At 43.8% G+C, this 11,440-nt stretch overlaps 1 long non-coding RNA gene across 1 annotated transcript; it reads left to right on the top strand.

The window, feature by feature from the left end:
- The first annotated feature begins 1,863 nt into the window (after window positions 1-1,863).
- LOC135390003 (uncharacterized) lies at window positions 1,864-3,161 on the top strand. The gene is made up of 3 exons (XR_010421655.1): window positions 1,864-2,139; window positions 2,312-2,470; window positions 2,961-3,161. It is a non-coding gene; the product is annotated as an uncharacterized LOC135390003 (long non-coding RNA).
- The last annotated feature ends 8,279 nt before the right edge of the window (window positions 3,162-11,440 follow it).

The following is an 11,440-nucleotide window of genomic DNA, read 5'->3' as shown; positions in this document are numbered from 1 at the left end:
CAGCAGATCTAACGCTGGTTTGCAAGATAAAATTGAGCGCTAAAATAATTGCGTACACTTCGGCAGTAAAAATAGATGCGACTGGATTTAGGCGATGCGACCTTGCCACTGCTGCAGAAACCATGGCACACGAAACGCTGCTAGTGGTTCGTGACCCATCTGTGTATATTTCCACGTGATCCCCAAAGGAGTGTTTCAATTCTTCAAACTTTTGTTGAAGAACCGGAAGCGATGTGTCCTCCTTGTCATACATGGTTAGGGAATTATTGTCGCAGTGTTGTGGCCGCCACCGGAGGACTTCCAGGCAGGATTCTAAGATCCAGGAATCCCGACAGGAGAAATCATAGAGTTCTTGATAGTGTGATACCCTCATGCTGAACGGACGTACAACAACCACAATTTTATTTTGGCTTTGGAGAGTGGGGAGGTTCATCGCCACAGGCGATACTCTACGCCATTGCTGGTGGGAATATGGGGAATATAATAACGAGCCCCTCCACAATAACGATCGAAGTCCCGATGGTGTCCAGAAATGTCAGAGGAGCGTACAACTGGTAATCTACTTATACAAAGTCGACGAAACTGTGTGCCCTGGACACAAGACAATGCAGGGTGTTGATGATAGCTTTTAATTTTAAGTGCATAGAGAATACCGAGGTAGCAACGACGTCTCTCCAAAGACCATTCGTTGCACTCTACGTACAAACTCTCCACTGGTGAGGTTCGGAAAGCTCCAAGCGCTAACCGTAGCCCTTGATTATGTATATGGTCAATTAATTTCAGGACAGATGGTCAAGCCGCACCATATACCACAGAACCACAGTCCATCTTGGACCAAATTACTGAGATGGATTCCGCGGGACCATGCCGAGACACACAGTTCGCCGTTTTTGCTTCTATGGCAAGTACCACCCTGAACACGGCAGACTTCCAGCAGTGGTTCCATCGTAGAACCTGAACCGGAGCGCAATGTGTCACAGGCACGACTCGTTAGCTTGCTAATACTGTGCGTGGTGTGGACCAATGTGCGTACCGAGGTTTGAAGAGGCCAGGGCGCCCTCGTGTCCGACACGACAATCGTTGCGCAACACCTTTCGTTAGCACGCGTTAATACCACCACCAGGTGGAGATGTTTATCCACAAAAATGACCACTGCGTGCGACACGGATTATCCCAGTGTGACGTTTTTAACTGATAATTATTCGTCTATTAATATAGAGGAGATGTGCATCCAAATGATAGTCACACTCGTTATCTGATGTGTCCTAATATCTGTCCGCCCACATAAACTAATAAATTTGAGTCTAATGAATCATAGAAACCCGTCCTGCAGTCTCCATTGTGGAAACGCCTGGGCTAGGGAACAACAGAAGGACTCGTAGACTTCTTAAAGGGACTCTGACCAGAAACTGTGGGAGCTCTTTCGTACTTGTAGTCGATAAAGCACCCAACAAGGACTCTCCATGCGAAAATTCACGCATTAAAACCCCACAGTTTCTCTAAACTCGAATTTTAAACATTCGGCTTCATCCGAGTGCAGCACGCCTAGCGTCAAACCGAGAAAACATACGTTTATATAGAATATCCACCCCGGCCCACCATCAAGATGACGTCAACACGGGGGCCACTCGCAACACCCACAATTGGCTCAAACGCGTCACGTGGTCACGCAATATCTGTCAATTTCCTTCATGAAATGGCATTTCTACGTTAATATGTTTTTGTTACAGAGCCTCAAAAAGAAAAATATACCCTGCGTTTATCACCTGCAACAGTTTCTACGATTTTCTTTTCAATCTGTACACGGCGTTCGATATATGCTTCCGTATCCGGTCAGCTGTAATGGATGCCGTATGTCGAGCTTGCGAACTGCGAACTTGTGTGACTCCCGGTTCATCCTTTTTATTCGGGTCATTGGGTTGGTGTTGGAGTTGGTCACCATATTCTGAACGTTTCACCTATCGTTGCGGTGTACTGTTCTTGATCTGCTGCGAAGCGACGAACCGCAACGGCAGTCACTCGCCTCAGCGAACTTCTGTCTGCTGCATCTCAAAGGAGCATGGGGACCTGATGATACCTTCAACTAAAGAAACCAAATGTGCTCTCGTGTGGTCCTGACGGAAAAGTAGTATCAACAAGGTTAGCACATTTATTTTTCAGTTCCAAGTCTAGGTACTGACAACCATGCAGGTGCAGTCGATCATTCTCGTAGCTGTTGTGTAACGCGTATGCTTTCTTACATATCCCACAGAACCCTCCACTTTTTCAACCAAGTTATCTTTATGAGATCCTTCTGATGGCTTCTTACTAGGCTATGCCGCTCCGAAGCATTGAGATGACGAAGCGTCGTGGTAGCTGCACCTCTGCCTTCGAAAGATGAATCAGTTATTCCACACTGTGCTTACTGGCTTTGTATAGAGTCTGGCAAATCCGACAGACTTGGACTGCCTTTTTCAAGAAAGTTTGAAATGTAAGTATGTGTATATTGGTTTCACATATCCACCACATATTGAGCGTGTGTATGATTGTACTTTATATGCTACAGCGTATCAGCATACATTATTATTCAACACGTAGTGTGGCAAACTCGACATCAGTCACACAAAGCCAACAATTGCCTTTTCTACAATTGCTTATTTTTATCATATCATGTTTTTGTCTATATCTCAATTTACCAACCAACAAAGTATATTATTTTAGTATAATCGTCTTGATATTTAACAAGTCACAGTTTTATCATGGTTTTGGCGCACTATAGCCCGAGTTGCTTATGCGTCATTAAATTGAATCATCATCATCTTCAACTGCCATTATTCAATTGAAGTGCCAGGTGGATATAATGATATGGCGAGATATATTTTTTGCTGTCATCCTGGAATTGCTCATTTCATAGTCATCGTGAAGTTTGTTTTCGTTTTCAGAAACATTAAGAGGACTAAAACCAAACACTTTTCTTTCAGAGCATCCCTTATGCACCTGCATTTCAATTCCAATCTGTATTACAAGAATGACAGACCACTCAACAGAGATGAACATCTGAAAGTGAAAGAGCTGGAATGAAGATACGTTAATCTGTGTCAAAGGTTCTTAATATGTGTACTAGTCGAGGACATTAATTCTCAAGCTTATTCCTCTCTTCAGAAGAGGTGACAACTATGCTCCTTCTATCTATTAACTAGCTCCACTTTTTAGGGTTCGCTGTAAACTAATGGAGGACATCATGTACTACCATGTCGATTCCTTTTTTAAAATTCCAGCATGGCTTTAGAAAAGGGTATTCAGGCAAAACTAACGTAGTGGAATTCGTTCACATCATTTCAAACTGTCTTGATTTCTGGGTCCACGTAGATGTAGTATTCTTTTTATTTTGTAAGGGCTTTCGACACTATGCTCTATGCTCGCGTGTTGGCCAAAGTAGCCTAATTAAAATTTGATCCTGCTACCTGGATATGCAGTTTCTAACCGTAACCGTGGCGACAACTCGTGAGGAGAACCTATCATATCGCCACCATGCAGCATTTGTTATGTTACAATCGCTTCACATTTTAATCTAGTCAAAAGCAAGGACTTTTGGTGATCGGTCTTGCATGATTACGTGCCCCTCCGTTATGTAACACCACACTGGGTTCTTCAACCTATGATAGATAAATAAATATATTGCCAAGTAAATTGTCTACAAGGCTCGTTATTCCATTTCGCCACACTACCACAAGCAATTGTTAGAGTAGTGGCCCAGGGTATGAAGCTCGCCACTAATCATCATTCAAACAAAGTTCATAATGTAAAATCCTTTACTCAGAACACTGGCTTAACACAACAATTAAGAATAAAGAGAGTAAACATTTCATTGCCTATCCAGGTGGCATCATCCCTCCAACAGAGAACAATCAAAAACAACATCAAAGGAGTCAAATCGGTGGTCCGCATTCCTTTCATCCAACGTATTTCATACGCTATTTGGAGGGCACTGTGCCCATCAGGCATTTTGACTGTGCATATCAAGTTGAGTGCATAGAATGTGATGCAACCTACATTGGCGAGATAGACAAAAGACGTGGGACAAGACTAAAAGAGCCAGTTGCCAGGGCTACTAATGCTTAGCTTAACTAAACAGGACCGAATCAGTCTACCACTGCTGTCCTAAGGGACATATATTTTGATGGTGCAGTAACCTTTGCTCATGACTAGCGATGGGGCCCTAGAAAGTTCTTAGAATCCTGCTTTATCAGGTGTGATGCTTCAGCCTGTAATACATACCGTGGCCCCCTATCGGATGTGTAAGATTCCCTCTTAGATAGGCTGATGTGCTCATCTTTGGCCTCTGTTGTACTGATGATGCCACCCGGATAGGCGACAAAACGTTTACGCTCTGTTTTTATTCGTTGTGTTGAGCGGTGTTTGCAGTAAAGGACGCTACATTATGAGGTTGTCACCCGGCTTTTGGAATATATTTTCAAATAAAGTTGTTGTTTTACAAAGCTCAATACATTGCAGAAATCATGCTTGCTGCCTATTGTTTTGGGGGTGCCATCCTTGCAGTCACATGAAGCACTGAAGGGCCAACTTAAAAAGTAAAGGCAATCTGATTTATGTTCTTGCCGACATGGCACAGCGTATGTACAAGGTAGCTCCATTTCAGAAGCCTGAGAACACTCAAAGCAATTAGTGTGCTAGCATCAGATATGGTGTAGAGCATTACATATTTGCTTTTGCTAGGGCAACTAAGAAGGGTGGATAGAAAGGCAGTTACAACCTGTTTCCACAAAAGACACTCAGATTCATTAGCAATTTCCTCCAAGAGAGCCAAGGCTTTTTCTAGATTACTAGAACATGGGTACCTGGTTATAAATAACAAGAATTCATCTACCAGAAGTCAGTGTTTCACACACCCTGCTTTCCATCAACACTATTAAAAGCTGTGTCCCCCAAACCTGCACAAAATTCCTGGGGAGTCTTTACTGGACACTGTTGCTGTCCCTCTCACCAGGTGCTCTCTATGAACCCGATTCACAGTTCTGGATGCACTGCCTGAGCTAACTTCAGCATGCTTTCCCAACACAAATGGTAACTGCTATGAGGAGTGTTGTACTTACTGAAAGCAACATAAAATGCTGTACCTTGACAGGTAATGTTGATATCCTTCTTAAGACCGTAGAGAGATGTTCCTTGCTCCCTTTCTTCCAAATTTTACTATCAGACGCAAGCCCACTTGCCACCAAGCCAATGAGTTGTGCCTCACAGTCAGTGCAATCAAGGGAATCTATCACTGAGGCTCAGAAAAGCTGTTTTCCATCGGGATCTGATCCAGCACTGAGCCGTGAGTAGCCCCGTGAAAGTACCAGGGTTTCTTCGAATTTTAGATGTGCCAGAGTTTGTTTTCCTCCCCTTCTTCTTTTTATGTAGTAGCTGATTACTTTAGCCTTGTACTGCTTTGGAGATTGAAGATGTGGAGATGATGTAAGAGGTGGAACTAGGCTTTATGCAAAATGAGGCAAAGTGTGACTACGTACAAATCTTATGAGAATGTTTATGTATCATTCACACAAAGAGAGGATACGTGTTACATCTTTTTCCGGTTTTTGATATTTATTTATTTATGAATATATCTCAAAGGCCACTGCAGGCATTACATGAGGGGGGGAACATCAACATGGGTCACTTAACAAATACGGAAGTTACAAGGAACATACATATTTGGAAGACAAGACTATTTTTCGTTCGTTCATCAGTCTTGCTCAAGAAATTGTTCACAGTAGCAATGGTACACAATGTCACGAAAGGAGTGCTCATCTATCGTTCCGCAAGACTCATTAAAAAGCACTAGTGCTGTGTTTCAACACAAGATGTTGAACTCATGAACCATGCATCATCCTGAGAGCTATAGATCATCCTAAATACAGATGCTGAATTATTTTAAATGTGATAGACGAGCTGTGCGAAGAGGTACCCCCAGTTACGATCTTGGGTACTTGAAGCCTGTGGCATTTACTGTGGGAAAGGCTTGCCAGACCCTCTTCACTGCACAGGCTGGGATGACCATGATCTTGTTTTTCCCAAGCTTGTGCCATACTCACCTTGCAAACTGGCGATACGCAGTGTATCTGCATGTACACAGATGTACATAAAATATAGTTTAGGCAAATAGGTAACCGGTTACAGTACAGTGTGTGTGCAATGTCATTTCTACATGTACCTGAGAGCAACTGCAGTTTACCTGCCCACACCTTGTGCATTACTGCACATGCTGTGTTCTTTTAGAACCCAACATTGTTTTACTTTTCACTGAATCGACAATCAAGAACACTCAATATCGCTAAAACCCTACGCTAAAACCTTATGTACAGGGCAATACATAAAAACGTGACTCAGGACACAGCACAGTGACAATTACAAAATTGCCTACATTGGTTTTCTCCAGTTCAGAGTCGTGTACTGTATAGCCTTTTTATGTGCTGCGCCCTGTACTGGAGTTTTTAACGACTTTATTGCAGGACCAAACCAGTTTTGGGCGCCCAAATTTTAACATCGTTCGACAAGGACACATGTGACTTACTTGTGAATATAGTCGCTCATAGGTTCGCGCTGCCCACGGAGTTCAATATGCGACCTTCAGGACAGTCATATTGAAGAATAGAAGTTGGAAATCTTTGTGGGTTGTAATGCACTCATACTGCAGTCATTCGGCAGTGTTTTCGAGCTCCTTGCAGCACAAGCATTCGATCTCCTTCGGCATTATGACACACCAGCCACACCGGCACCATGAACAGCAAGTGCGCATTAGATATCAGAACACGAAATTTCTGAGAACGTTTACATGTTCGATCACAGTGTGCGTTAAAAAGCTCATCGCTTACCTGAAGACAGGCGACTCATGCTGTTTGCTTCATCTGTGACTGATGTTCGTAGAGCTCTAACTTCGTCTCGCATTCGCGGCATCGGCGACGTTTCGAAAGCCTACCGAGCTGTTCAGCACGCAGAATTTTCCTCTCGATCGCAGAAAAGTCAGAAAGAAGTTCCGGGCTCGATGTCTCCGCATTTCTTCCTTCGACGTCCATATTGAAGATCGCTTTCCGGACGGATGCCGGCGCTCTCACAAACTCACTAACAACAGAACTTCCGGTCCGGGCGCCCAATGAAACGTGGCCCTCGTGATTTCGTCACGCACACGGAAATTGGCGGATGTCCACTGCAAAGAGGCTAGATTTCGGCCCCGATTACGCGAGTTGAGGGGGAAAAGCGAAGCCAGTTTTCAGCTCCCCGTTTCGCAACCTTTGCCTCCGCGCACAGCCAAAATATTTCGCGTGTGGCTTGGAGGCATATTATACCTTCGTAATAGATGCAAACGAAATATTTGTCGAACTTCTGGTCAGAGTCCCTTTAATCTTCCCCGAACCTTTGTCGCCTTGCTCCGGAACTCGTGCTTGTTTCCCTGTTTGTAAGCAGCAGTGTGAGATAAAGCTATCAAGTACCTCAAACCAGTAAATGTATTGGTGACGTAAATCATTACGGATATTTCACCTGAATAATATCGTGTATATCTGACACATTCACATGATTCATCACTGCCTTCGTATTTTTACTAGCAATATTAGGACAAATTCGGACACATACTGTAAGGGTGATGTTGGTGGTAATCATGATATTTGACGAAACGGGAAGGGCACTATATTAACTGCAGTAACAGGCAGTCCCAGCAGGGCTAGCTTAATTCATATCCTTCGCTTCACCTCTCTCGGTGCACCCGTCCCCGTTTAGCATCGAAATGCCCAGTAAAGCAGACTTTCTCACACACATCATCTATACAAGCAGTAGAATTTATATATATATTTACCTTGTTACCCCAATATATTTACCTTGTTCGAAATGCTTTCATTGAAAAAGAAAAGGAAGTAAAGGCCTAGGACTAAAAGTTTAAATTAGGACCAGTCCAGAATCAGTCGCGCTTTCGGACCCTATTCGCATTAGGGAGTTTTACGAAATCGTAAGGGCCTTCCGATTCTGATCCCGTATCGCTGTCAGTCAATCAGATATCAGCAACGTGATGTCAGCCACTTCGAAGGAATCACGCAATTAGCTTATCATGTTTTCGAAAATGTTATCGTGAAACTTCTATGTTTTCGTAAAGCATTGTGTAGCGCATTTTGATTCACTATATGGGGTGACAGAAACTGAAAGAAAGTAAAACAAAGAGGTGCACTTCAGAAATGTCTCTCAGCACTGCGGAACCTCTTTCGTCGGTCGAAGAAAAAAAGAGACTTTCAACTAATAGATCTTCCTTTTATACAGTTTTCCACAGCCAGCACTATAGCACCAACGGCATCGTCAGCTGGCGCCATAGTCTTTTAAGATCAGTCTTGCCGTTTCCGTTTCTTACTTCTGCTTGGAGGTCAAGTCGATAACGGGAAGGAGGAAAGAAGCGTAAAGAACGTAAGGATCCCGCAAGGATATCAGAATTAAAAGCGAATGAAAACTAAGTAAAGAAAGGTTATTACACCAGTCAGACGGCATGCTCGAAGGACTTCGGGGAATTGTCATTTGCAAAATATGACCTCTGACAGCCGTGTCAGACGGCAGCTCGAAGGACCTTTCTAAGAAATGACAATCAACGCGAAAGGAGGCCCCCAACGACATTTGAGGAGCAGAAAGGAGGAATCTCGACAACAGTGTTATGCCATTGTAACCTCGCTACCTTCGCAGCTGAATGTAGTAAAACCTATAAAATGCGGATAATGAAGTGAAACTGTGTAAACGTATTTAGATCCTATTTAGAGAAGTTCATATGGCTTCTGCATCTTGATTTGTGGCGCACAGACGAACTTCAAATTTCCACAGCAGACAGGGAAAACGAAACCGAAAAAGGGAGCCGGTGAGGAGGGCAGTCAGTTGAGGAGCACTCCTTTCCCGCCTGTCTGGCAGGCGCCCCCGAACAAAGGTCATTTGAGAGTCCGAAGGCCATTTCTCGCAATTGACATTTGAAATGCTGTCTGGCTAGGGTATATGTCAGTATAAGGGCAGGAGAACTGGGGAAAGGGACAAGGAGCGAAGGCAGGGTTGTATCCTCATTATGTCGTCCACCGCGTGTAACGGTCTGGATGTAGTTAGTTCTTTTCCTGAGCTGTGGTAAAACTGCAGTGATATACGATGCGTACACTGTTTAAAAAACGTAAAATTATGCCATTTTCCTCTGTCGCGGCGAAGGAGAATATACCGTGCGCAAGACATACGGACGAACCGCCGTCCTTACTGGAGTCGCGGTGGTGGTGGTATACTGGTGAAAGGGCTCGCCGTTGTCGGCCTTACAGAGCCCTCGGAGTCGTTGCAGCCTGACCAGTTGTCCAATCAAGGTTCACTTCGTCACCTTCTTTCCCATTGTGCTCTCTTTCTTATTCTGTTTGACGGAACGCATGTGCGGGCATCGTATCCTGTTTTTCGGCGTCGCGAACGCTTTAATTCACTTCGATTTGGGAAGCACATTTTGCAGGGTAAGTATATTTTGCATTATACACGCAGTTTGCTAAGCGTCTGTTTTCTTACGTGCGGCACACATTCAACTCATACAGGAAGAATGCGACTGTGTCGGGGCGATGTTCGAATGCCTTCACTCCCGGAAGCGTTTCCGAGACCTGAATGACTGCTTTCAGCATCAAGGGTACAATGCCAGTATTGCTGATGGTGCTCGTTGCTGAGGTAAATTTCGAACTGTGTATGGCAGCTCCACTTGAAAAAGGACGAGGGCCTGGAATGAGCATTGGTCTAATCAAAATTTCCATTGCATTGCTTTCTTTCTCATTACAGCACTTTTCCCTCTCACAACTTAGGCGTCATTCAGGGCGGGAGTCAGGGAGTATGCAGGTCGTGTCAAGGAGGCTCTGAAGAAGAACAGCAATCCTCATGGCCACCACTGGCTTGCTTTGTCAGAAATTGAACGAAAGTGGATGCAGGTTCATGAGAATCCCAAAGAAACTGTGCTGATGCGTTGTCTTAGCATCTAGTGACCACGAGGACTTCCTCTTTCAGGTGTTCGATGTACGTATACACTGCCAGAGCAGGACATCATTATCTCAGGAAAAAGCTATAACTGTATAAATCACTATAGTCAGAAACTGGTTTCTTTACAGGAAGGCTGTGGAGGACAGTGTCGTCGACAGCCTCGATCATCTCCCCTACACATCAGTGGTGCTTGGTATGGAACTTTGAATTCTTCGGCACCACAGTCAATAGACAAGGTGTCGAAAGCGAAAACGCACGCTGCTTTAGCCACAGTAGTGTGCATAGCATGTTACAAAAGCACGGCAGAGGAAAAAATTAATTCGGATATTATCCAATGGTGATCCAATCACAAATAGCCCGGTATATACAACTTGTCCTTCACGTGTACAGAAAATCTTCGGAAGATTATTATAACGCACTGTTGAACAAACTATAACACAATGCTTTTTTCGTTTCAAGGGGAGACATATTTGTCCACAAGAGGTTGTTTGTGGTCGTGGACCACGTTATAATCTTCGACGCGGCCAGCACTTTCGTCGAAGCAACAATGCTCATATTCACAGCATATTACACGTTCAACATGGAGTACCCGGATGAAGTGGCTTCTACCCCGAAGTTTATTGAAAGATGATTCAGGGCAATAACTAATTACCAATGTTGCCACCAAAACGCTTGAAACGGGAATAGGGGATTCTAAATAATTCCGAATAGCGCATTGATGTAGCTTTCCTTGTTTACCTTTGTCGGTTGCGGTTAGTGAGCTGCGTTAAGTGAGAAAAGAAAGCTACATGGTCTTATTTGCATATTGGCATCTGCCAATCTCAAGTTGTCGTTTTGGATAAGACGCAAGCGATTTGTTTTAAAGGCTTCTATTTCATCTTAGTTCGTTTTGTTCTTGCTACATTAGTTAGTTTAGTTTTAGTTAGTTTAGTTAGTAGTTTAGCATGTTGCATAGCTTTTCAATAAATAACGTTTGCCAGACCTATTCCGGCTACTTTTTGGTAAACCGTCTTGCCATGTTCGATACATTTGCGTACTACTGCATACTCTTGTGTATTGTGAGCAAACGGAACAAAGCAGAACAACACACCGCGTAATTGAGATAACGAGTAACAACTGCCTCATAAAAGGCGGAAGCTCCGTCAATCAGAGAACAAATAAACCTCAGTAAAACTACAACCGATTCTTTCGAAGCAAGACGGATAACTGTCGGTAGAAATATTTAAGCAAGCAACGGACTATGTTATGGCAATATGGTTTCCGCCACAATATCAGTTCTTTTTGTTTTTGTTTTTTTGCGGATTTTTGTTTTTAGCAGCGACCCTCGCTTCATGTGTATTGCTTGCGACCACACTTGTCTGATATCTCCAGCCCCCCCTAAAAGCAGGTTTCCGAACCAAGTTGAAGTGCTACCGTCGCCTTCGCGTCACTTCCGTTCCCCTGGTGGCGG

The sequence above is a fragment of the Ornithodoros turicata genome, chromosome 3 (genome assembly GCF_037126465.1).
Source record: "Ornithodoros turicata isolate Travis chromosome 3, ASM3712646v1, whole genome shotgun sequence".
Classification (NCBI taxonomy): domain Eukaryota; kingdom Metazoa; phylum Arthropoda; class Arachnida; order Ixodida; family Argasidae; genus Ornithodoros; species Ornithodoros turicata.
This window is presented reverse-complemented; position numbering and strand designations above follow the sequence as displayed.